We start from the raw sequence: 25,208 nt of genomic DNA, 5'->3' as shown, positions 1-25,208 counted from the left end.
CTCTTCGGCTCAATACCGCAGGCAGTCGTCTCGGCTCCCGACACGCCAGAGACTTCCTGAGGCGAGGGCCTCAGATTCGGAGGCCAGATAGCGGGTGTTTGTTCACTGAAGCGATCCCAGCCACGCCGGTGCGGAGAAGGACACAGCTGGCCGCCCGTGGCTCACACCTAGCAGTGCTGAGTCGGCTGCTGGCGCAGCCATCCTGACATCATTGGAACTCAGTGGGCTGGCCAAGGCCGGCACGACACAGCATTGTCTCGCTCAGGCCACTGGCGTGCTTCCTCAGCATTGCGGGGCTCTGTGGCGCAGACCGAGGTGAACGGAGCACTGTAGTGGAAGCAAATAAATCATTTGGAAAGTTATCGCCGAGTTTTAATACGGCACCTCCTAGCACCCACCCACTACATTTGGTGTCTTCCCACTACATTTGATCATCCTGATACATTCGGTATCAGAAGTCGCCACAACACAAGAAACATAAAATCAGATTGTGTACCTATGGAGTATCGTCTCAGTAGCATGTTTGGATTCGTGATTTTCTGGGAAAAAGGTGACACTTCTTAGTAACTCATGGGAAGTCATCTAGTGAAACAGAAGTGATAGCTGTGGTTCTCCACCGAAGTGTTGTAGGGTCTCTGCTGTTCTTAATGTACATCAAGGATGTGGAAGACAATCCGAAGAGCTTACTCAGATTGTTTGAAGCAGATGTTGACTTATACCATCGAGCAAAGTCTTCAGGAGATCAACATGTATCGTTAGATGACTCAGACTAGGTATCTGCATGGTGCGTAATGTAGCAGCTAAGTCCTAAACCCTATAAAGGCTAAGATTATGTGATTACAGCCAACATTCAGTTACATGATAAATAACACATATTTACAGGTAGTAGATTCTAATGAATACTTAGGGATGACACGTACAACAACGTACTTTGGAGTCATCATACTGGAAATTTTGTTGAGAAAGCGAATCAGTGACTTCGTTTCATGGTCAAAACACAGATGATGGATGATATCTTCAAAAGACATGGCCTTTACTCCGATTGCCCATCCTCTAACAGAGTATCACTGCACAGTGGGCGATCCGTGCCTGCTGCGACTGATGGAGGACATTGGAAAAGTTCAAAGAAAGACATCTTGCTTTGTGTTATCGCGAAATAGGGGAGTAACTGTCACGGATACGATCAACGATTCAGAAAACAATGTTTTTCGTTGCGGCGAGATCTTTTCGCGAAATTTCAATCATTAACTCTTTCAATCATTAACTCTTTGTTGTTGAATCCCACTTATATTGAGAGAAATGACTATCGTAATGAAATAACAGGAATCGGATCTCGCTGGGAAAGATTTAGGTATTCGGTTTTCCAACGTACTACTCGATCGTGGAATGGTCGAGAAATTTATTGATAGAAAGTTCCACGAAATTTAGGTGAAATGTGTAATGTCTGTAACATGTGGAGACGATATTCCGGCACAGACTCTTCTGGCCACCTTCACGTCAATACTTGCGAAACTGCTGCTGCTGCTCGGCCCTTTCAACGGACTGTCACTGAGCATGGTAGCGCAGTGGTTAGCGCACTGGACTCCCATTTGGGAGGAGAAGGGTTCAAACCCATGTCCGGCCATCCTGATTTAGGTTTTCCATGATTTCCCTAAATCGCTTAGGGTAAATGCCGGGATGGTTCCTTCGAAACGGCACGCCCGTTTCCTTCTCTGTCATTCCCTAATCCGAGCTTATGTTTCGTCTCTAATGATCTCGTTATTTCGTTGTCGACGGGGCGTCAAACCCTAACCTCCCCCTCAACGGACTGTCGTGGTGTACAGGTTTTTTTTTTTTTTTCGTAATCAGAGCACATAGTTCTTCTCCTAACTTTGACGTGTTAGGGTGGTGAGGGGAATGATAGTTTGGTCCTCTTGATTTTGTGGCCGTTACTGGCTAAGTTACGCTGAGCTCCGGTGCTTAAGACCCTGTCGGCATATGCTTCTCTTGCAAAAAAATTAATCAAATGGCTCTGAGCACTATGGGACTTAACATCTGAGGTGATCAGTCCCCTAGACTTAGAGCTACTTTAACCTAACTAACCTCAGGACATCACACACATCCATGCCCTAGCAGAATTCCAACCTGCTACCGTAGCGGTCGCGCGGTTCCTGACTCAAGCTCCTAGAACCGCTCGGCCACTGCGGCCGGCCTTCTATTGCAAATAAGTGTTCCGGCGTAAAGTCAAGGGCCGGCACGCCGGTCGGGACCGTTAGAGCAGAGAGGGCTGTGAAGAAGTCAACCAATTGCACGCGACCGGCCCCTCTCTAGGACGACAACCCGACGGCTACCCCCGCGACACGAAGAGGGGATAAGCGCCGCGCCGCCGGGCAGCGACGCAATTGAAGAGTAGACACTTCCACAGCGGCATCTAGAATTGACATTTGTATAGCAACGTCCTAGCAACTGTATCACTTCTCTTGTCTTACGATTTGTACACTCCTGGAAATTGAAATAAGAACACCGTGAATTCATTGTCCCAGGAAGGGGAAACTTTATTGACACATTCCTGGGGTCAGATACATCACATGATCACACTGACAGAACCACAGGCACATAGACACAGGCAACAGAGCATGCACAATGTCGGTACTAGTACAGTGTATGTCCACCTTTCGCAGCAATGCAGGCTGCTATTCTCCCATGGAGACGATCGTAGAGATGCTGGATGTAGTCCTGTGGAACGGCTTGCCATGCCATTTCCACATGGCGCCTCAGTTGGACCAGCGTTCGTGCTGGACGTGCAGACCGCGTGAGACGACGCTTCATCCAGTCCCAAACATGCTCAATGGGGGACAGATCCGGAGATCTTGCTGGCCAGGGTAGTTGACTTACACCTTCTAGAGCACGTTGGGTGGCACGGGATACATGCGGACGTGCATTGTCCTGTTGGAACAGCAAGTTCCCTTGCCGGTCTAGGAATGGTAGAACGATGGGTTCGATGACGGTTTGGATGTACCGTGCACTATTCAGTGTCCCCTCGACGATCACCAGTGGTGTACGGCCAGTGTAGGAGATCGCTCCCCACACCATGATGCCGGGTGGTGGCCCTGTGTGCCTCGGTCGTATGCAGTCCTGATTGTGGCGCTCACCTGCACGGCGCCAAACACGCATACGACCATCATTGGCACCAAGGCAGAAGCGACTCTCATCGCTGAAGACGACACGTCTCCATTCGTCCCTCCATTCACGCCTGTCGCGACACCACTGGAGGCGGGCTGCACGATGTTGGGGCGTGAGCGGAAGACGGCCTAACGGTGTGCGGGACCGTAGCCCAGCTTCATGGAGACGGTTGCGAATGGTCCTCGCCGATACCCCAGGAGCAACAGTGTCCCTAATTTGCTGGGAAGTGGCGGTGCGGTCCCCTACGGCACTGCGTAGGATCCTACGGTCTTGGCGTGCATCCGTGCGTCGCTGCGGTCCGGTCCCAGGTCGACGGGCACGTGCACCTTCCGCCGACCACTGGCGACAACATCGATGTACTGTGGAGACCTCACGCCCCACGTGTTGAGCAATTCGGCGGTACGTCCACCCGGCCTCCCGCATGCTCACTATACGCCCTCGCTCAAAGTCCGTCAACTGCACATACGGTTCACGTCCACGCTGTCGCGGCATGCTACCAGTGTTAAAGACTGCGATGGAGCTCCGTATGCCACGGCAAACTGGCTGACACTGACGCCGGCGGTGCACAAATGCTGCGCAGCTAGCGCCATTTGACGGCCAACACCGCGGTTCCTGGTGTGTCCACTGTGCCGTGCGTGTGATCATTGCTTGTACAGCCCTCTCGCAGTGTCCGGATCAAGTATGGTGGGTCTGACACACCGGTGTCAATGTGTTCTTTTTTCCATTTCCAGGAGTGTATATACTGAAGAGATTGCTTATGTTGCATGTCGCGCTTTCCTTGCGACATATCACTGCAAATTTCTCAAAGTTAAGAATTGTCATTGACTTTCATTAACACGATTTTCTTTAATTGTTGTCTAGCGATCCGAGAAAGCAGGTTTCCCAGGCCTCCCATATTTGCCGGCCGTTGTGGCCGAACGGTTCTAGGTGCTTCTGTCCGGATCCGCGCTGGAGCGTGCTTCAGTTTTATTAGGTCTGTCCACATTCGTTCCTTTTAATGTGTCTCAGGGCGCTGATGACCTCGATGTTGAGCACCCATAAGCCTCAACACACACACACACACACACACACAGACACACACACACACACACACACACACAGCGCTGGTGCAACGCTCGCAGGTTCTAATCCTTTCCCGAGCATGAACGTATGTGATGTCCTTAGGTTGATTAGGTTTAAGTAGTTCTAATTCTAGGGGACTGAAGACCTCACATGTTGAGTCGCATAGTGCTCAGAGCCATTTGAACCAGATATTTGGCGAGTAGCCAGGATATAACAATAACTGCGCAGCACCGCGCGTCTTACGTGATGAAGGTGAGCCTTCTTCGTATCAGGATCAATCGTCTTCAATTGGTAATATCCCAAAATCACGCCGAATACATAGTGCACGAAGTTTTTGTCTGAGAGAATTCCATGCAGGATCTCAGTGGCAGCTACCGTCCCTGTTCAAAAGAGATTCAGACGTTCTCCGAACACCAGCAGCATACGCGCTTCCTCCAAGACAGCATAACCTCTATCACAGAACACAGTTCTACTCGTCACTGGATGAAACATAAGGAAACTATAAGTGTGGCCTATAAGTCCCTTATCAATTGGAAAGATTGCTTCCAGCTAGATTGTGTGTGGAATTCTCTCATAGAAAAACTTCGTACTCTGCATAGTCCCTGTTGTTTTGCTATTTTACCATTTAAAGATGATCGAAACCGATGAGATGAGCTTTCACCATGGGGGCATAGCGCACTAACTTAAAGGAGAAACATAAGGTTTCAGGCAGGACATGCAGAATGACAATTGGGTACATCACGCACGTGCTGACGAGATATTAAAAGAAGACAGCTCAGTGTATTTTTTCCAGTATTCACCTGAAGGTGGCCAGAAAACTCTGCACCGAAATTTTGGGGCAGTAAGTTACAGACGTCCGGAAGTTCGCCCAAAATTTCAAGGAAAAATTTGTACTGCGGGATACTTTTGGGGTAATTCTTCTGATTCAAAAAGGGTATTTTTGGCTCAAAAACAGGCTGTTCGAGCTATACCTGGTGTAAGTTCGAGGAGCTCTTATCAACCCCTATTCAATAGTTTGGGAATTCTGTCATTGCCCTCATAGTATTTACTTTCTTTAATGTCGTTTGTTGTTAGCAATATTAGCTTATTCCTAAGAGTTAGCAGGTTTCACTCAGTTAATACTAGGCACAAATCTGCATGTGGAATGCACTTCCCTGCCTCTTGTGCAGAAAGGAGTGCAGTGTTCTGCTGTATCCATTTTCAATAAGCTACCACAAGAACTCAAAAATCTTAGCCCAAACTCTTTTAAGTCTAAACTGAACAGTTTCCTCATGGCTCACTCCTTCTATTCTGTCGAGGAGCTCCTAGAAGAGCTAAAACAGGTAGCAAATTCCAGTGTTACATTGTTGATTTTCTTTATTTAAACTTACGACTTGTCGCCTGAATATGTTTCTTATATTTCATTTTATCTGTTTCTACTATCGTGTTATAATTTCATGTATTAACTCGTTCCATGACCATGGATACTTCTCCTTAATTTGGTCCCACGGAACAATAAGTAAAAAAATATATATATAAATAAATAAAATGTATAAAATAATGTACAATATTTACATGCCGTGTGTATATATATTTACAAGACAATTATTTAAACTTTTGCTACTCAGAAGTTAGCGACCTCTATTTCATTTGGCGTTGCATGTAGCAGGTCTTCTGTTGTGCATGTTTCTGAACATTCGCTACACTGCAGCAGGTGGTAGGTCGGCTGCGTTGCTCCACACTCACAGAGTAGCTGCTCCTCTAGGGAACCCTATTAGTCAGATTGCTCTTACATTTCGTGACACCCGAGCGTAGTCTGTTGAGGGATCTCCATGTACTCCAATTCTCTGTATAGCCGGGTGGTTGCCTTTTGCTTGGTGTAATCCATCCCACAGTACTGGTAAGCCTTGCACGCCATAGTTCGATTCGGCATTGCTGTGGTGCCCCAACTAGTGCCTCGGTAGATCTAAGGAAGCTCTTTCTGGATTTTAGTCGGGGGTTTGCTGGTTGATAACCATATAGGGGGTGAACTTCAGAAGTTTCTGATTTTTCAAATCACTTTTTTGCTGCTACCTCTCGGTGGATGTCGCGGACTGCAATTCCCGCGGCGCTGTACAGTTTATTCAGAGGAGTAGACTTGAGGAACCCGGTGATGGTACGAGAAGAATCATTAAGAGTGACATCTTCTGTTTTAGCATTGCAAGAATTGTGCCATACTGGGCTTGCGTATTCTCTGGCAGAGTAACGCAATACAAGGAATGAGGTTCTCACAGCGCTCGCGTGTGCTCCCCATGTTGTGCCTGTTAGCTTTCTGATGATATTGTTCCTGGCTGCCACTTTATGCTTGTATTTAGGCAGTGCCTCTTGTATGTTAATGCACGGTCAAGAGTGACCCCTAGGTATTTGGGATCCGTACAGTGTTTTAGTGATGTTTCTTCCCAGGTGATTTTGAGGGCTACTGACCGCCGGTTTTTAAGATGGAAAGCGCAAGTCTGTGTTTTTCCAGGATTTGGTCTCAACTGGTTTTCCATGTAGTAAGCTGACAGTTCTCTCAATGCTTTGGACAGATTCTCTTGAACAGTTTCAAAGCAGAGGGCTTGGGTAGTGATAGCACAGACATATGCGTAGATGGAGCTCTGTGTACCTTCAGGTAGTGTTTCATCATTTATGTAGATGTTAAACAAAGCTAGATCAAGCACACTACCCTGGGTTAATCCCTTTTTCTGTGATCTACATCTGCTTCTCTTGCCCTGGAACTCAACAAAAGCCGGCTGGAGTGGCCGAGCGGCTCTAGGCGCTACAGTGTGGAACCGCGCGACCGCTACGGTCGCAGGTTCGAATCCTGCCTCGGGCATGGATGTGTATGATGTCCTAAGGTTAGTTAGGTTTAAGTAGTTCTAAGTTCTAGGGGACTGATGACCTCAGAAGTTAAGTCCCATAGTGCTCAGAGCCATTTGAACCCTCTTGAACTCAACAAAAAATATCTTCTATTTTCAAGGAGATTCCTTATGAGACCGGTTAGCTGGTAGTCTCTAGTGGCATTCTACACAGAAGTCTTCTATGATTAACTGTGTCATAAGCCGCTGTTAGATCTGTAAATACAGCTCCTGTGATCTCTTCCCTTTTAAAACTTACGAGTTCAAACCTCTCTGGTGGAAAAGTGGAACACCCTTCAACAAGAACTCCTTACTAACCTTGTGGCCAGCCTCGGAGCACATTGTAGAGCGCGCATTATTGACCGTATGCAGCACAGACCTCTTTAAAAACGATGTCCCGCCTTTTGTAACGTCCAGGAGAATATCATAAATCGCGGTGAATTCGTCGTAATGATTATTTTTGACAAAAAGTGCCATTTCAGTTCGTCTCACATTATGTTTCTTTCAGGTACCTTCGGTACTATACTGTAGCACTTCTTTCTACATATTGTCCAAGTTTCACCGAAGTATTTAGCAGTGGCATATCATATGTAATTTACTTTCGTTCTTAAGTTTTGTGCGCATTGGTTTGACTGTAGCATCAGCAATGCACAGTGACGACAGATGATGAGGTGTGTTAAATAGATGTACTTTCATTTTACTAAATATAATCATCGATCTGCAAATGGTATGAAGAAACTTGTTTTCCTGTTATACCACATGCTTATGTGGATTACTGGATGAAGCTGAGAAACAATTGTGCGTCACTAGACGAGTGTTGAACGATGGTGTTAACAGGAACCATAGTGTTGTGATTGTTATCGGTGTACATAACAGAGGTGGATAAAACATGAATGCATTTTAGATCTTCAGTGTACAGCTTGTCATAAATAGGATATGATCAGCCTACATGTTATGTTAAAAAATTAAAACAAATAATTTAGATTTAGAGTGCATACTGTTAGCTGGGATGTAAGTAACAGCAGAGAATGCGTGATAAAACTGCGACTTCCTCTCTGGTTGAAACTGTGCTCCGGGCTGGGAATGTAACGTGGTTCCTTTACCTTTTGTGCGACAATGTTCTACCACCTAAGGTATCTAAGAACAACACATCACCCGACCTCACAGTTTCACTTTCGCTACTACGACTTCTCATACTCTCAAAACATTTTCCAGAATAGATATTCCAGCTAGGTCGTCATCACATATGACGCAGCAGCGTGGATTGTCCGTGATACGAGCAGCTGTCAAGCCGACGGACAGGTTAATACGTTACGACATCCCAGCTGCGTCATCTGGAAAAATTTCCATTCCCCGAGGACAAAGAGCGCTGTCTATCCAAAACACCACTTTACCTGATTCGTTTGCCCGCACACAATCATTAAAATTAAGAGTGTATATTTTTATGATAATAACTAAAATTTCATACCAGTGATGTAGTGCCCATAACAGAACATAACTTTAGGTACGAAACCACTATTAGTTTGTTGCTGGTTCTGTAAGAATGGGTATCAGCAGCCTTTTTGCTCGCCTAGCGTCTTTGAAGCCGTAGAGGGGTCTGAGACAGGGATGGCAAAAATAAAAATAGAGCTCTATGTACCTGTACATACCACACAGTGGCTTAAGTAATACAGATGTTGATAAACATATCAAGCAAATTAGGGTAACAAATGAAACTTCCTGGCAGATTAAAACTATGTGCCCGACCGAGACTCGAACTCGGGACGTTGGCCTTTCGCGGGCAAGTGCTCTACCATCTGAGCTACCGAAGCACGACTCACGCCCGGTCCTCACAGCTTTGCTTCTGGCAGTCTCCTACCTTCCAAACTTTACAGAAGATCTCCTGCGAACCTAGCAGAACTAGCACTCCTGAAAGAAAGGATACTGCGGAGACATGGCTTAGCCACAGCCTGGGGGATGTTTCCAGAATGAGATTTTCACTCTGCAGCGGAGTGTGCGCTGATATGAAACTTCCTGGCAGATTAGAACTGTGTGCCCGACCGAGACTCGAACTCGGGACCTTTGCCTTTCGCGGGCAAGTGCTCTACCATCTGAGCTACCGAAGCACGACTCACTCCCGGTTCTCACAGCCAGGAAGTGTCATATCAGCGCACACTCCGCTGGAGAGTGAAAATCTCATTCTGGAAACATCCCCCAGGCTGTGGCTAAGCCATGTCTCCGCAGTATCCTTTCTTTCAGGAGTGCTAGTTCTGCTAGGTTCGCAGGAGAGCTTCTGTAAACTTTGGAAGGTAGGAGACGAGATACTGGCAGAAGTAAAGCTGTGAGGACCGGGCGTGAGCCGTGCTTCGGTAGCTCAGATGGTAGAGCACTTGCCCGCGAAGGGCAAAGGTCCCGACTTCGAGTCTCGGTCGGGCACCCAGTTTTAATCTGCCAGGAAGTTTCATATCAGCGCACACTCCGCTGCAGAGTAAAAATCTCATTATAAGGTAACAAATGTAGAGTGATAGTTATAACATTGAAGTATATTCCGAGAAGAAATTTTAATTTAGTTTTGTTTATATATTGGTTGCGACACTTTTTGTAGCCTGATTTGAGGAAGTTTTCTTCGACTGTGGACTAATGAACTAATAGAAGACATTGTTTTTCTAACAGCTAGTTAAGTAAACGAAGTCTTGAATATTATATGTTAACTACAATTTCTCGCTAATTTTGTATTATACTGTAGTCAGTCAAATGTCTCAGGTAACAACATATAGAAGGAAACCATAGTCTAAAAGGAATCTACATAGCCTTACAACTTTTTCGGGTCGAAATTCTTCACAATATGAGTCAGATTAATACATACAATGTGTATTTGTTAGCACCTGTACGACCTTTAAAACACAATACTTTCTCTGAACGATTAGAGAAGGGAACAATAAATCACCCAACCTCAGTTCTTTCAGGAATCCAAATCCATGTACAAAACAGTTCCAAACGTCTTATTAATTCGAAAATGAGTTAGTGTGTTACGTATTTTAAGTTAAGCATGTAAAGAGGAGGAGGGCGAATAGTGTTTAGCGTTCAGTCGACAATAACGTCATTAGAGACGTAACACAAGCTCGGATTGTGGAAGGATGGAATAGGAAAGCGGCCGTGTCCTTTAGAGGGAACCATCCCGGTATTTGTCTTAAACGATTTAGGAAGATCACGGAAAACATCAGTCAGGATGGCCGGAGATAGATTGGAACCATCGTTCTCACGAATTGATTCCAGTGTGCTAATCACGGCGGTACGCCGCTCAGTTTAAGCACGTAAGGGGAAGAAGTTTAGAAAAGGTTTGAAATTATGTTCTCATCATCGATGGGTGAGTGTAGTCTGGTTGTCCTGCATACTGTTTTAGGAAAAAATAGTTCTTCATGCATGTCAATGTGTATAATCTTCAGTTACTTGAATTATGGGGCGAATAACAATGTTACACTCATGCAAGTACAGTCAAGTGTGTTTGTGGACATTGAGTACAAAAGGTTTTGCAAATAGAGGTACCAATAAGGAAGCTAAATTAAAACGTTATGCCTGTCGATTAATTTTTATTACGTGAACAGTGACAATGTAGTGCGCGATTAATTTTTCTCCTTTCATCCTTTTGTTTGGAGTCAACGAGAAACCGTTTAGTAAATGTTTGAAATTACGTGAAAAGTTGGTAGGAACTTGCTTAGTGCTCCCTTTCTGAAATACTGGTCGGATATATTTTGGGTCGTTTTTGCTATGTGTGGTGCACGGTGTATGGTGTATAGAACCGGAGACCTAGAAACGTTGGAGAGGCTTCGTCCCCGCTGTAGCCCCTGTGGTACTCGACCCCACAACAGCCTACAGCAGTCCACTCACCCCACCACCGCCGCACACCGAACCCAGGGTTATTGTGTGGTACGCCCCCCCCCCCCCCCCTCCGCCAACAACGGGAACGGCTCATCCAGACGAGTGTAACCTAAAATGTTTGCGTGGTAGGGTAATTACGGTGTACTCGTACATGGAGACAGTGTTTGCGCAGCAATCGCCGACATAGTGTAACTGAGCCGGAATAAGGGGAACCAACCCGCATTCGCCGAGTCAGATGGAAAACCGCCTATAAACCATCCACAGGCTGGCCGACACATTGGATCTCGACACCAATACGCCGGAAGGAGGGGGGGGGGGGGAGGAGGTTCGTGTCGGGCACAGGCACGCCTTCCTGTCAGGAAGCAGCGCGTGAGACAGCGCGGCTAACCAGGTGAGCTTGTGTCATGTGACTTACTCATTTGTATGCGCCTACGTCAATACATAGTTTTTATTTGTAATGACCGTACTGTTGATACTGTTTTAAAGCTTTTAAATTGCGTGGCATGTTAAATAGAAGGTTTTCGTTGCCCCTGGAAGTTGGTAGGAGAGTGGACGAGCAACTTGCACCATGCAGCCGATTAACGTTTTTGTTAAATGGATTGCCACTTGTTTCCTTTTCTTTTTCTCTCCTGCTCGAACACAATACTTACGTCTGGTTGCTGTTCCTACATCATTATGTGGGTGAATATCTATCTTGCTCTTGAGGCTCGTAAATTAAATGCTTGGTGCCTAGAATTATAATTCCAAATACGCAGATTTGTAAAACATAAGTAAGCTACAAGAGAGGCGTTTTGCGTCATCGAGAACTTTGCCGTGTAAATTCAGAAAGCGTATGAGTCAGGAAACACACTTCTTCCAGAATACTTCTTCTTAAACGACCAGAGAGGAAAACAGAGAAATTAGAATTTATTAACAGTCGTTTCTACCACATACAATCCGCGAATGGAAGAGGGGAGAGGGGAGAGAGAATGGTGCCAGCAGTTCCCTCCGCCACACACCATACTGTTCCTTGTGGAGTGTAGATATAGATGTAGACGTAGCCTGTCAAGTGTTTCTGAGACGATGTACTGCGCAATACTAATTACATACCTTAAACTGCAGAATTCAAAATTAGTAATATAATAACCAAACAACTACAAGACAATGCAGCGTTGACTCTGAAGCTTACGGTGGGTGAAAAACATACGGAGAAGGGCGATATGTTGCGTTACCTCCGTAGGTGCATTAACGCACGTAAATAGTTTTGGGAAACATTCGATGCAGTGCCAACAAGAAACAAGACACCTTGCACAAATGAAATCACAACAACAGTTTCCAAATGCGTAGGTAACTCGAGAATAATAGGTAACGTTTTAAAAAGAAACGTTTATTGTACAATAATAATAATGTCGTATGGCGCAACGGCTTGGAGCAAATCTTCCGACAGGATGTCAGTTCAGTGCCTTGCGTGAACCCGGTGTTCTCAGGCGGTCACCCATCCAAGTACTAACCCGGCCCTCACGTTACTTGACTTAGATAATCTGGCGAGAACTGGTGTATCAGTCGTGACAAGGTCGTTGATACTTCGTATTGCGTAAGAAACGATGCAAGTAATGTTTTTCTACATAATCTCCGTCAACTTCTACGCACTTCGTCGGTCTCTTGAGAAACCTCCTATCTCTAAGTACAGTCTTCGCAGCACCATGCACATTAACTTTCACACTGCCAGTACAACCTCGTCATCTCATGACAAATTGGATTCACCTAAGTGCCCCTTCAGAAAACTGATAAGGTTAAAATCACTCCGGTCTATATCAGAACCGTATGAGGGTGTTCCAGCAGCTCAAGAACAAGACTGTGAGTTCACCGGATTGTTTTTCCGGAAGAGAATTATTCTGAAGGAAAATCATGTCTTTCTTTAAGGTTCCCTCTCCTCTTCGTTTTGCTTTTAAGTTTTAGATCTCGCAATACCTCACAGTAGATGTCTCTATTACGACATAGAATTATTGTTTGGAGCCTTTGATGCACGCCTAATAGTTAGATTAAACTATGTTAAATACTAGCTTTCTGAATCATAGTGGCTATAGAGTACAGGGAAGTCATGAGGACGAAAAGTCCAGCTGTTGGAATAGTTTTTCTTAGTACGAGTACTTTTATTCCACAAATATGAGCAATTGACGATTTTGTGTAGAGTATTTTTATTTTCATCCAAACAATCCAGTAGAATGAATGCGTGCCGGAGGAGTTCCCAATAAGGTATATTTGCAAGGACCCATCCATTTCTGGTATTTGTCTCCTAGTAAAGGAAAATCTCGCCAAAAACATTTCTCGGAACGTAAGTATGTGACGTATTTCAATTTACTTTTGGAAAATTATGCTCATTATCCCTGTGAAAAATTAAACTATGCGTATGCGTGTATCATTTTACATTTAAGAAAAAACCAAAGTAGGTAGTATCGTTCGGCAAGAAAATTCATTACACCGAGATCGAGCTGTGAATATAGGTTCGGTGCAGTTAGTGTGGGCTAGTTCCCTACTCACTCGTGTGATGGGTATGGATAATCATAGACAGCATTAAGGGACAATATGTGAGGTACCTGAAAATTTACTACAGTGGAATTCTATAAACTATCAGCTGATATATTTCAAATGATCTCCTGTTCTCCTGTTCTGACATACTAAAAACAAATGCTTTTTCTGCTTGCTACTTCCATACATCTTTTTTTTTCTTTTTTTTTTTTTCATCAGTCTACTGACTGGTTTGATGCGGCCCGCCACGAATTCCTTTCCTCTGCTAACCCCTTCATCTCAGAGTAGCACTTGCAACCTACGTCCTCAATTATTTGCTTGACGTATTCCAATCTCTGTCTTCCCACACAATTTTTGCCCTCTACAGCTCCCTCTAGTACCATGGAAGTCATTCCCTCATGTCTTAGCAGATGTCCTATCATCCTGTCCCTTCTCCTTATCAGTGTTTTCCACATATTCCTTTCCTCTCCGATTCTGCGTAGAACCTCCTCATTCCTTACCTTATCAGTAAACCTAATTTTCACCATTCATCTATAGCACCACATCTCAAATTCTTCGATTCTCTTCTGTTCCGGTTTTCCCACAGTCCATGTTTCACTACCATACTCCAGACGTACATCCTCAGAAATTTCTTCCCCAAATTAAGGCCGGTATTTGATATTAGTAGACTTCTGTTGGCCAGAAATGCCTTTTTTTTCGTAGCGAGTCTGCTTTTGATGTCCTCCTTGCTCCGTCCGTCATTGGTTATTTTACTGCTTAGGTAGCAGAATTCCTTAACTTCATTGACTTCGTGACCATCAATCCTGATGTTAAGTTTCTCGCTGTTCTCATTTCTACTACTTCCCATTACCTTCGTCTTTCTCCGATTTACTCTCAAACCATACTGTGTATTCATTAGACTGTTCATTCCGTTCAGAAGATCATTTAATTCTTCTTCACTTTCACTCAGGATAGCAATGTCATCAGCGATTCGTATCATTGATATCCTCTCACCTTGTATTTTAATTCCACTCCTGAACCTTTCTTGTATTTCCATCATTGCTTCCTCAATGTACAGACTGAAGAGTAGGGGCGAAAGGCTACAGCCTTGTCTTACACCCTTCTTAATACGAGCACTTCATTCTTGATCGTCCACTCTTATTATTCCCTCTTGGTTGTTGTACATATTGTATGTGACCCGTCTCTCCCTATAGCTTACCCCTACTTTTTTCAGAATCTCGAACAGCTTGCACCATTTTATATTGTCGAACGCTTTTTCCAGGTCGACAAATCCTATGAAAGTGTCTTGATTTTTCTTTAGCCTTGCTTCCATTATTAGCCGTAACGTCAGAATTGCCTCTCTCGTCCCTTTACTTTTCCTAAAGCCAAACTGATCGTCACCTAGCGCATTCTCAATTTTCTTTTCCATTCTTCTGTATATCATTCTTGTAAGCAGCTTCGATGCATGAGCTGTTAAGCTGATTGTGCGATAATTCTTGCACTTGTCAGCTCTTGCCGTCTTCGGAATTGTGTGGATAATGCTTTTCCGAAAGTCAGATGGTATATCGCCAGACTCATATATTCTACACACCAACGTGAATAGTCGTTTCCCCCAATGATTTTAGAAATTCTGATGGAATGTTATCTATCCTTTCTGCCTTATTTGACCGTAAGTCCTCCAAAGCTCTTTTAAATTCCGATCCTAATACTGGATCCCCTATCTCTTCTAAATCGACTCCTGTTTCTTCTTCTATCACATCGGACAAATCTTCACCCTCATAGAGGCTTTCAATGTATTCTTTTCACCTATCTGCTCTCTCCTGTGCTTTTAACAGTGGAATTCCCGTTGCACTCTTAATGTTACCACCGTTGCTTTTAATGTCACCAAAGGTTGTTTTGACTTTCCTCTATGCTGAGTCTGTCCTTCCGAGAATCATATCTTTTTCGATGTCTTCACATTTTTCCTGCAGCCATTTTGTCTTAGCTTCCCTGCACTTCCTATTTATTTCATTCCTCAGCGACTTGTATTTCTGTATTCCTGATTTTCCCGGAACATGTTTATAATTCCTCCTTTCATCAATCAACTGAAGTATTTCTTCTGTTACCCATGGTTTCTTCGCAGCTACCTTCTTTGTATCTATGTTTTCCTTTCCAACTTCTGTGATGGCCCTTTTTAGAGATGTCCATTCCTCAAACGTATCTCGTCATTCCTTAGCACTTCCGTATCCCACTTCTTTGCGTATTGATTCTTCCTGACTAATGTCTTGAACTTCAGCCTACTCTTCATCACTACTATATTGTGATCTGAGTCTATGTCTGCTCCTGGGTACGCCTTACAATCCAGTATCTGATTTCGGAATCTCTGTCTGACCATGATGTAATCTAATTGAAATCTTCCCGTATCTCCCGGCCTTTTCCAAGTATACCTCCTCCTCTTGTCATTCTTGAACAGGGTATTCGCTATTACTAGCTGAAACTTGTTACAGAACTCAATTAGTCTTTCTCCTCTTTCATTCCTAGTCCCAAGCCCATATTCTCCTGTAACATTTTCTTCTACTCATTCCCCTACAACTGCATTCCAGTCGCCCATGACTATCAGATTTTCATCCCCCTTTACATACTGTATTGCCCTTTCAATACCCTCATACACTTTCTCTATCTGTTCATCTTCAGCTTGCGACGTCGGCATGTATACCTGAACTATCGCTGTCGGTGTTGGTCTGCTGTCGATTCTGATTAGAACAACCCGGTCACTGAACTGCTCACAGTAACACACCCTCTGCCCTACCTTCCTATTCATAACGAATCCTACACATGTTATACCATATTCTGCTGCTGCTGATATTACCCGATACTCATCTGAGCAGAAATCCTTGTCTTCCTTCCATTTCAATTCACTGACCCCTACTATCATATAGTTCAAATATTATTGTCTGAACACGGCAATAGTTACCCAAAATCGATATAATACGGGCCCGTTTATAAAGAGAGAAAAGGTGGATATTAAAATAGTACTTCCGCGTGCTGGTAAATTTCTATGCTTCTATTATTTATTTAAGCTGAACATCTGATGACGAGTTATTAGAAAGCCGAGACCGAACATAAACGAGCTTGTGTGACCTAAGGCCAAAATACATAACAAAAAATTAAATATATAAAAACTGTATGTGTACACATTGGGGAATGTGTTTGTTCCTCACCTGTTTGTGACGTACGGGAAGAATATCATACAACATTTTAAAAAAGAGGTGGAAAGTTTTGTGAGATGATTTGTCTGAGAGCATGAAATAAAAATGGTAAGAGATACACATCACGTGCCTTTGAGTGGTGTTCGAAATCACATACAGTAGCTGAGGTGCTCAAATGTTAGTAACATAACTAGACCACTGAGTGAAATTCCGATGGACAAATATCCTCTAGGATTCATTAAAATTCTAGTATCGTACTTCAAACATAAAGCTTCAAAATTCTCAGTCAGCTCCTAATATGCTGTGCATTATTTCTAGCTTCATTCAGAGACACGCCAAATCTACGTTATTTTTTGCTTATGGACAAATTATTTCACAAAACATTTGGGTGGTTCTTTTAAATTTCTTTTTGTTATTTAATTTTATTACGGAAACCTGGAATATAATGTATTTACATAACTATCGGCAATGTATTGTAATGAAGAGTGTGTACATCAAGGAAAAGCGGAGGGGTTTTAGGTTATGCTGTGATTTGACATTTTCTGACACTTCATGTTCATAGTTACCAGCAGCTGCTCGTGATCTATTTTGGTTGTCTTTTCTCTTAATTACCCTTATTATCTTCACGCAATTAATTCTACTTTTTTCAGAACTAGAGCTCACGCTGTTCAGTTGAGACTCCATTTGTCTATACCCCATTCTTTTTTTGGCTATAAAAATTAGAATTTTCTTAAAGTAGACTTCACGTTAACCATTTAGGTATCTCATTTGTCCATTCTTCACACCTCATTTGGCTAAGAGAATATGGCACTTCCTTTACCTCAGGCCATTTATTAAATTTTTCTTACTTAACGTAATTACTTTTATTCATTTAAACCTTTTGTCGAAACTAGTCCTCAAGCTGGTGAAGTTGATACCCCTGTTGTTAATACTTCACTTGCGTAAGGAAACTGTGAAACATTTTTCTTCTCCAATCAGAAATAAAGATTATCTTAATTACCCGTATTACTTCCAAGCAAGTACATGCCTTTCTGCAAAAGTAGATTTCACGCTGATCTGATACCCTACAAGTCTTTGTTTGACTATGGGAATTCGGGCAAGAATCCACTGAGTAATTTTCCCTCAAACGACTCTTTCAAGCAACTAAATACGCTTTTGCGAAACAAAATCTCTCACTGTTCTAATCGATACCCCACTTGTCCATTTCCCACTCTTCATTTGGCTATTAAAATTCGGACAAAATTCCATTGTGTAATTTCTAGGGATTCTTGTGTTCCCTGCGCTTAAACATTCGTGCAGAAAAGAAAAGAAAGGCGAACGCTAAAATACTTGTTAATACTCTGTACGATTAATTTGTCGGGACGGCGGGAATATCCACCACATTGCGCACGCTGCAACACCTGCGAGTTCCCACAGAGTTTCAGACCGCAATGGCCCAATTGATAAATTCAGGAACTAGCAGTTCTTCTTTTATGGGAGCACACGTACTTTTTGTGTAACTATGGAGCCATGTGGAACTTCTGTTCTCTTGTTCGAATAGTCTCCTGAATGGAGGTAGCGGAAGTCTTTTTTTTTGGGGGGGGGGGGGGGAGGTGTTCGGACGTTCACTGCTGGGATACTGACATACCTTGATGACGACTGGTGAGATTAATTGATAGAATCTAGTTACGCCAGTAAATATAAGTTACCTGCTTAATCAGTGCAAACAGTCTTTCCTCTCTTCTAATTCCTAGACAATTTACGACGTAGCTGTTGTTGAAATTTGTTATGCTGATCAGTCAATGTAACCCCCGTTATCATGTTGTGAATGCGCTACTTGAGATAAAAGTTGATACCAATGGCTCTAACTCATTGTAAGAACAATCACAATTCTAGATTTTCAGATACCAAGATGTATTTACTGAAATGCTGTATGCTGAATATAGCGTACTCACACACACACACACACACACACACACACACACACACACTCACACACACACAAACGCAGATGATAAAGGGCAAAGATATATTTTCAACTTATGAAAGTCTCCGAACAGGTGACACTCAGCCAACTGGAACATTTATCACCCCTATCAGCTCTAACATTAAACATTCGAAAGGTTCGTAAGGAACCTTCGTAAGCAATCTTCAAATTGTAGGCTTTATTTCATCGAAAGACTGTTTTGCTTCAGAAGGCTTAATGCAAGTTCAAAGTACCTGTGCCTGTCTTTTGGTGTTAATTAAAATCCAATAGTCCCATAACCAGCTGGTTCTACATCGTTAAGAGTTCTGTCACTCATGCTCGTTGCTTATTTACACATCTATATCATCAATAAGTTTCCATACGTCAACATATGGACTACAAAAGAAGTTTCTCAATTCAGGCGTGTATATTAGGTAAAAATGTTCAACATTCTTTTTATCTTTGTACGTCTTAGTAAATTCATGTAGAAACTGATTTTATTCTCCACTGCAAAGTACAAAAGTAATAAATCTATCCTATAATTACTGTTGATACTTTGTTTCTTCATCATACTTCCGGTGGAACACTTTTTAAGTATTTTCGTTTCTCTGATTTCAGCGTACCGCCTGCTTCAATATGGAGACAAACTTTAAACGGCCAGGGAATAAGTTAATAGACAACTTTCCCAAATAGCTTAAATATGAATCATAATTTGACTGTAGTAATGCAATAATGCAATGGACAGTTGGAGAAGAAACAGCACAAATTAACAATGAACTCCCAGAATCGGCTGAAGAGCTTTTGTATTTGGTGCAGGTGAAGGCAATGACAGGATACAAAATGGAAGAAACTGAAGCGTTAGGGTGACCTGGATTTCCATATATAGTTTCCAGTAAGTGTGGTGTTTACAGTAAATATTGTTCAGCATACGATAATGAGACCTCGACTTCCATAAATGAATCAGTGGAAAGCTCAAGGTTGCTCAGCGTGAGATAAAGGTATAGATGTTTGTTATTACTTGCACTGACAAGCAAACTAATAAACGGGCTAATAAACAGTGTTAAAGGAAAACGCAAAAATTTAATAGCAATGACAGTTAATGGTGGCAGGACATGTAGCTTGGAGACCGGATGGTGAATGAATCTATGATCTAGTTCACTAGATTCCTTTAGCGAAGAAAATACGGAGGACACTGTTTAATGTGAAACTTGTAGACTTTATTAGAGAACACAAAATAGCACCAAGGTTTCGTATATAGAAAGAAAAGGTGAGAGACTGTCTTACCGCACAGTGGAAATCAAATGACAGATTATGTTGATGAGGACGGTGATAACAACGACAGATACTTCGATGAGCCAAAACATTACGGTTTCCTGATTAACAACTCGCTGGTCCACTTGTTGAACTCAATACAGCAGCTTTTCTGTCGGTAATCGGTTTCAGCGAGTATGTGACGTGACATGTCAATTTGCAGGTCAAAAGAAATCCTGAAAACTAAGAACTTGTGGTTCGTGGTCACGAATCCATCTCAGATGGATTGTGTTCCATCAGGTTCAGATCAGGGGGACTTGCTGGCAAAAACCATTAAGGCGAGTTCACTACCAGGCTCATTAAAGGTCTCTAGCAGGGTTGTCTCATAGTACCATGAAGAATGCCATCGCCATAAGGTAGGATCTCAAGCATGGACGGATGCAGGTAGTCCGCAATATCTTCCATGTGGTCCACAGCCATCTTTGTTCCTTAGATTGCTGCCACAGGTTCCATGGAACCTCACTTGGATGTCCCACATAGCATAATACGACCTCCGACGACTTGCGTCCACGTTTCCAACACTATGGCACATGCATCACGGCATCTCATCACATTTGTATGAACTTGCGTACTAGGATTTTACGTACTATAGCAGTCATTGAAACCACAGACATAATCAAAAATAATTTGAAATTGCAGTGCTCAGTGAGCTCTTACAAAATACTCCTGCTTTCAATTATTTTTCTTGTAATGGTAGACTCTACCAGCAAAATGACGGACTGTCAATGGGGAATTCGTCAGCAGGTACAATAGCAGACGTATGCTATGTGATCAAAAGTATGCGGACACCTGGCTCAAAATTACTTACAAGTTCGGGGCGCCCTCTATCGGTAATGCAGGAATTCAATGTGGTGTTGGCCCACCCTTAGCCTTGGTGACAGCTTCCACTCGCAGGCATACGTTCAATCAAGTGATGGAAGGTTTTTTGAGGAATTTTGGAAGGTTTCTTCAGGAATGGCAGCCCACTCTTCACGGAGTGCTGCACAGGGAGAAGTGTCGATGTCGGTCGGTGAGGCCTGGCACGAAGTCGGTGTTCCAAATTATCCCAAAGGTGTTCTACAGGGCTCAGGTCAGGCAGGACTCTGCTCAGGCCAGTCCATTACCGGAATGTTATTTTCGTGTAACCAATCCGCCACATGCCATGCATTATGAGCAGGTGCTCGATCGTGTTAAAAGATGCAATCGCCATCCCCGAATTGTTCTTTAGCAGTGGGAAATAAGGTGCTTAAAACATCAAAGTAGTCCTGTGCTGTGATACTGCCACGCAAAACAACAAGGGTAGCAAGCCCCCTCCATGAAAAACACAACCATAACATCACTGCCTTCGAATTTTACTGTTGGCACTACACACGCTGGCAGATGACGTTCACTGGGTATTCGCCATACTCACATCCCGCCATTGCTTCGCCACGTTGTGTACCGTGATTCGTCAATCCACACAACGTTTTTCCACTGTTCAAACGTCCAATGGTTTCACTCCTTACACCAAGCGAGGCGTCGTTTGGCACTTACCGGCGTGATGCGTGGCTTATTATCAGCCGCTCGACCATAAAATCCAAGTTTTCTCACCTCCTGCCTAACTGACATAGCAGTTGCAGTGGATCTTGATGCTGTTCAAAATTCCTGTATGATGGTCTGGATAGATATCTGCCTATTACACACTACGACCCTCTTCAACTGTCGGCGGTCTCTGTCGGTCAGCCGGCCGTTGTGGCCGAGCGATTCTAGACGCTTCGGTCTGGAACCGGGCGATCGCTACGGCCGCAGGTTCGTATCCTGCCTCAGGCATGGATGTGTGTGATGTCCTTAGGTTGGTTAGGTTCAAGTAATTCTAAGTTCTAGGGGACTGATGACCTGACATGTTACGTCCCGTAGTGCTCAGAACCATTTGAACCATCTGTCTGTCAACTGACGAGTTCGGCCTGTACGGTTTTGTGCTGTACCTGTCCCTTCACGTTTCCACTTCACTATCACATCGGAAACAGTTGACCCAGGGATGTTTAGGAGTGTGGAGATATTGCGTACAGCCGTATGACACAAGTTACACCCAATCACCTGACCATGTTGGAAGCCGTGAGTTCTCCGAAGCGCCCCATTCTGCTGTCTCAAAATGTATTATAATCACTGAGGTAGCTGATATGAAGTACCTTGCAGTAAGTGACAGCACAATGCACCTAATATGAAAAACGTATGTTTTTGAGGGTGTCTGGATAGTTTTTGTCACATAGTAATTTATAAATTACATTGCATTTAGAACTTTTTCAAAGAGAAACCAGAAGTTACTATTAATATCATTTACTGTAAGAGATGTGTCAGTGACAAGTTGTTGCTTTATACAGGTTCAAAAGAAAGGTTTTACTATTTAGTTACAGTTCTACTGACATGATGAACGGGTACCATGATCAACGCTATTTCTTGCCATTGGGAAAAATATAAAAGAGCTTTCTCTGCTTCAATGGTCCACATGGTGTTAAACTATCTACTAGCCACATACCAAATTCAAAGTATAAATTGCCATTTTGAAACTAATATCTAGTGCTAACGATTTATATTAAATCAGGTTGACATTATATTTAATAAGTTAATGCAAATATCCTCAGATGCTCCTGGCATCACTACTTCGAAATTATTCAGCAAAATCTATACAGCTATCCTATCTAAGAGAATAAGCAGGTTATTCAAAAATACAGGTCGTAATTCTCTTACTCGCTTGAAAGAGAAGACAACTGGTTTAGTCTGTACTAAATCATCGTTTGATCACTGTTTAATATACAGTAAACATTCAGAAGGTCTTATTCAAGAAAATTTAAAAATTATGCACAACGTTCTCAAAAGGTAATTTTAAATGCTTCGAAAAGTCATTTTAATCCGTACCCGTTATAAAAATCAGCCTGCTACCCTACTAACGAACAGCTGGGTTTTAGGAGAAGCATTTTTTTACCTTTCTGACGATTTGCTATAATGCATACCTACTCTTTGGCTTGTATTTTTATTCCGAAATATATTTTCTTCAATTGTAATAAACTTTACATGCTCCCACTCGTATTTTAAAATATACATTTCTTTTCAGCCCTGACTTTTGTACGACATACATCAACCTTTGAAGATGCTAATAATGTCATTGTACCTGTCGTAACATAAGTTCATATGACTACAACAATAAATATATTCCTTTCTCCAACTAACTTTCAGTGTAATATCTTTGCATCGTTTTAAGTGCGACCAGTCTGACATGTGCTCAGATACTTATTGTGCGCTTATACAATTTTACCATCCAGTCCTAGGTTTTGTGTATTCAAAGCTAGCATACTATTCTCTATTCATCGATCCCTTCTCTGGTGCGTCATATTCCTCGCCACTGACGCTGCATATTGCGAAATTAACGCTAACGTCTTCAACGCAACATCTGGCGTTTCTACGCTTATCTTAACTTTCACAAATTAGTTTGAACTCTCCCGTGATGATCGTAGATGGCTGTTTGCCGTTTTCGCAGCAAATTCTATCGGTTGTTCATGCACGTTTGTAATTATTTTCTGCAAATATAAAGTATTTACTATTAAGGTTAATTTACATATATGTTATATTTCATAGCATACTTTATGTATATTTAGTTTGATTCACTCCCGGGGGGGGGGGGGGGGGGGAAGTTCCCGGTTCCCATTTATAAAGCGTAGCGTTTTCACGTTACTTATCAGTCGCCGGAGGTGTCTTCCTAACCCTGTCAGTGCTTCGCCGTCGTCTCTGCTCACCACCTACTGGTATAAAAATCTTTTTATTTCATTGTTATCGTGTATCCATATTTTGTTACATAGCTAACTTGCTTAATTTTGGTACCTGTTATACTGCAAGGAGAATTACTTTGGCATCGCATAGATATGGACTTTTGATGATCTAGTTATGGTCGAAACCTGTTAACACTGATATGTGATTTTTAATTTTTAACGAAAAAATTGGGATCAAGACATAACTGTTTCAAAACATGACCATCCACCTATCGCCAGATGAAGCACGATCCATCGGACCAGACGACATGTTCACAATGATCTATTGACGCATCTCAATTATCCTGTACCCACTGCAATTGCACCTGCCTGAACAAGTATTATACTGTGCTGTCATAAAAAATAAACCCCACCCGAACAGGCCATGAAGACCAAAAGGTACCGAGAGGCAGCCGTGTCACCCTCAGCCCACAGGCGTTACTGGATGCGGATGTGGAGGGGCACGGGGTCAGCACACCGCTCTCCCAGCCATATGTCAGTTTCCGCGACCGGAGCCGTTAGCCTACTTCTGAGTCAAGTAGCTCCTCAGTTTGCCTCACAAGGGCTGAGTGCAACCTGATTACCAGCCGCGCTCGGTAGACCGGATGGTCCCCCATCCATGTGCTAGGCCCAGCCAGACAGCGCTTTAACTTCGGTGATCTGACGGGAACATGTGTTACCTCTGCGTCAATGCCGTTGGCCACTCTGCTGTCATACCTGTCACAAATCGCCGCCCGTCCCCCTTTACAGAGGGGGAAAATCTTCGACTCCCATGTTATTTCATGCAAACATGGGCAGAAGTCTCTAGTAATAGTATAGAAGGGCTCAAGTAGATGGATTAAACTGTATCGATATAATTTAACTACATTATTGACGATCAATCACTGGAATAAATATGAAATATCTCAAAACGGAGGGTATCTGTTGTGGTGACATTTAATGTGGATGATCGCATTAATGTACGCACAAAAAAGGGAAGTGCTAGAAAGTTATTATAAGATTTGAAGGTAAGCAAAAGAACAGACAGAAAACTCTCGACCTGCCGACAGTTATAATCTGGGACTGATGGACAAATATTAATTGGGGATGAAAGAATAATGCGTAAATCGTCAAACACTCAATTTTTCGTGCAAAAGAGCAATATAGATGCTCACTGATGTAATTGAAGGAAAACAGGAAGGACATTAGGCTTGAAAGCTTGTAAGCTTTTGTCACTGCACATTAAAAAAAATTTAAAAGACCGTATTACACGTTCCCATGTGTTTCTGCCTTGCCTTTCATGCAGATACAGTTAGAAAAATACGGGACTGCATGGAAGCACAGCAGTTGATTTCTTCTGTGAACCGCACGCGAGTCACTGGAGTAAAATGGCAACAGGGGACGACTACCGTGCACCATATGGTAGATGCGGATGAGAAGCTACCGTGCTCATGAAGACCAAACTACTGTTAAGCAGTGACCTGCCGAGAAGCAACCATCCCGTATGCTAAGACGGAGTACGAACTGCTGCTATACAAGAGGATATGCCGCAGTAGTGGAGCATGGAGTTGCAGACGGCACAGGGGTGAGGGTCCGCGTG

The sequence above is a fragment of the Schistocerca nitens genome, chromosome 7 (assembly GCF_023898315.1).
Source record: "Schistocerca nitens isolate TAMUIC-IGC-003100 chromosome 7, iqSchNite1.1, whole genome shotgun sequence".
In the NCBI taxonomy this organism is placed as follows: Eukaryota; Metazoa; Arthropoda; class Insecta; order Orthoptera; family Acrididae; genus Schistocerca; species Schistocerca nitens.
This window is presented reverse-complemented; position numbering follows the sequence as displayed.